Raw genomic sequence first — 3,230 nt, 5'->3', positions numbered from 1 at the left:
TTACAACTAAATAATATTGGGAATACTTTTGAGGTGTTTGAAGAGGGTTGCGACCTGTTTGAAACTAAATTTATTTATAATAATCATATTTTGGCCTTGACACTTTTGCTAAGTTTTGGCCGAGCTTCTCCTCCGATTTGTAGCGTGCGCCTTTGCTGTCACACAAATGGGAGGGACCTATAAACTTACGCCGACGCCGAACGGCGATACAATTTTTATGATGAGCTATCTTTTTATTAAAGACACTAAGATTTTTAAAATATTTTCACTAAAATTTTATCAACTTAAATGTAAAGCTTATGCGAAGTAGTTATCTAATTTAATGTAAATTTTAAACATTTTCAAGATAAAACATGAATTATATTAAAAACGTAAATGTTAATACAACTGTTTTATATATAATCCCAAACATATGATATAAAATCCCCTCTACCAAAAAACTTAAATTGGGTAACGCCGGTTTGAATTTTTACAATTGAGCAATTGTCAAAAATCTTCATTTTTATCAAAAAGTTATTTACCAGGGTGAACTAATGATTGGTACTGAGTTAAAGAATGCACACACATAAAAGATTGCAGCCTTTTCAATACTCATTCAGTGTTAAACCTTTTTTTGATTGGGCATTGGTTTTTTCAATCTTGCTATGAATATGTTGATGTGTGAATTCATAACTGCTTTGAGAGAATGGAAAATTCAAAAATTTGAAACCTCAATCCTAAGCGAAGAATAAGTAATGAAAACTGGATAGAAAAAAATTGTTGATTTAAAATTGAAAATGATTTCACACTTACACAGCTCTGTCGCTCACTTACTAAAATAGTAGTGGTATTCATCTAAACCGATAACTTTATCAAGCAGATAATCTTATAAGTTTATGCACTCTGTTACATGAACGACCCACACTCTCTTTTCGTTTACACATGCGACAATAGTCGTGTTTTCTTTGGTTATAAAGCGCAGTGTCACTAACTTTATACTACTAGCACGGGGATAAAGAAATTATAGAAACTACCTCACTAAATTGAAAAAAATTATATTTGCGAGATATCTATTTAAATAAATGTACATATAAAATAAAGGCTATTTATTTGAATCAAGTTATAAGAAACAATGGCAGAATGTCTGTTTGTGTATGAATTCATTTGTCACGGCTACCAAACTTTGCGAATTATCAGTGAAACAAAACAAACAGACGGGATAATAATTGAACCAGATCTCTATCAGGATCATATCGTTGTTGAATTTGCGTGCAAAATTTGTATGCGGACCCCGATTATTGCCTAAGAAAACATAGCTAGAGTTTCGACAGAGTTGCATTGTCTTCAGTTTATCAAGTTTATTCAGTGAAATCGCTGGATAAATTTATCAGAAATGTGTAGACGAGTTTCCATACAAATTTTGACAGTTCATTTATAAGGTTTACACAATTATAAGTTTATACGGTTTACAATGCATTTATAAGGTTTGATGAATACCCTTAGTGTTAATAATAGTTAACACAAAAAAGGGAACAAATATTCCTAAAAATTATAAAGCAAAACAAAAACAATTTTTTCCAATTTGTTTTTGTTTTTCCTGTTAAATTATGGAAACGATTTATTCACATGGAGTTGGAGATAGGGCTGAATAATATTTTGTTCTAATGAGATACTGGTAATCGATACAGCTATGAAATTTTTGCACAACATAGAAGTAGAAGTAGCGGGAATACATATTTAGCTCAATATTTGTATTTTTTGGATTAAGACACTATTAAAGTAAATGAACTATAAGGGTTTTAATAAAAATTCCAACTGGAATGCTCACTGCTTTAAAATTTCCTCGCTTCTAAATGTACTGACGATTTGGTGTGCGAATCACAAATGTATTTGTTTTATAGCTATTTTATATAAAATAAAATACGTGGGAAAGTTGCAACATGGTGGACCCACGTCTCTTAGGCCCGTTACTATTATGAAATCGAAAATATACCTGTATATTAAAAAAACGCCATTTATTATATAAATTTGCTAAATATTATGCTATTTAACTTATTTACGCCTTGGCATGTGCATAAAATATAAAAATTTATAGGTTAAAACCTGAATATGCTCCCAACTCTGAATGCTAGATTCATCTTCAATCATTTGCTTCGAAATTTCCAAATTATCTACCGGATACTGATAGGGCTGCAATTGACTCGCTAAAATCTGGCCCATTGGCGGTATCACTTTAAACGAGTACTGATCGTAAAGCCATTGTAGTGTGTCATTGATTAGATGACGTGAGTCCAAACCATAAAGCGTCCACCTGGTTACAAGACACAATATGCCTCACGCAATACCTGCAAAAACGAACACAAATAAGAAAAATTCCACAATTTATCAGTTGTTAACTACAAAAACCCCTTCCCCCTCCTACACCACACTCACCTTGTCAATGTGCGTTCAAATGCGAATGCCAAATGCGATTTTATATGCCGTATAGCAATTGATTATCAAATTTGGCTGATGTTCTTCGGTTCACGTTTCTGAGTCCAAAGTGCGTGGTGCAATTCGTTTATATAATAAAGTGTAGATCAGATTTGGGCAGTAAACCAACTAATTGGTAACACCTCGTCTAACACTGGAGATATTGTAACATATCGTCATGCGTGCTGTTACCTTTCGCGAAAACTCGTATTTTTACATTTTCTTTCACATCGGGATATCAGTCGCTGCGATTAGTAGCTGCGTTGATCCAGCAAATAAATGATTCAAGGAAATTTCTTCCAATATTGCTGTATGAATTCGCTTAGATCAATCTGAGTCATCAGCAAATTCAAAGCAAAATAGCAAATTGACATTTCTCTTTTGTGTGTTCTTTGCTGGTTCTTTGCGACACCCAGCGTTTAGTGGTGTTGTCAGTGTTCCGGTGTTGCTGGCGCCATTGTGTTACAGAGTGGTGTAAATCGGTATCAGCGCCCGTAATTCACCTCTCGATATCAGCGCAATGGCGCGGCGCCGCACTGTGTTACCCACGCCTATAGATCACGCCGATTGGACCAACTTCGCAAGACACGTTGATCACGAATTGGGCGCTCGGTCTCAATCCAACTCCCCGAGCCATGAAGGTTCTAGCATTGCTGAAGCCATTCGTATAGCTGCAAACCGTTGTATTCCTCAAGCATCCCACTCCCGTAAAGCCCATGTACCATGGTGGAATAAAGAACTCGCGGTATTCAGAAGAGAGAAAATGCAAGCATGGCACA

General features: G+C 35.0%; 1 long non-coding RNA gene across 1 annotated transcript; it reads right to left on the bottom strand.

Moving 5' to 3' along the window:
• Window positions 1-1,550: 1,550 nt before the first annotated feature.
• On the bottom strand, window positions 1,551-2,947 carry LOC118754943. The gene is made up of 2 exons (XR_004994958.1): window positions 2,413-2,947; window positions 1,551-2,324 (listed from the first exon to the last, which is right to left on the bottom strand). It is a non-coding gene; the product is annotated as an uncharacterized LOC118754943 (long non-coding RNA).
• Window positions 2,948-3,230: the final 283 nt, after the last annotated feature.

The sequence above is a fragment of the Rhagoletis pomonella genome, unplaced genomic scaffold, assembly GCF_013731165.1.
Source record: "Rhagoletis pomonella isolate Grant_MI unplaced genomic scaffold, Rhpom_1.0 Rhpom_scaffold_04953, whole genome shotgun sequence".
Lineage (NCBI taxonomy): Eukaryota > Metazoa > Arthropoda > Insecta > Diptera > Tephritidae > Rhagoletis > Rhagoletis pomonella.
This window is presented reverse-complemented; position numbering and strand designations above follow the sequence as displayed.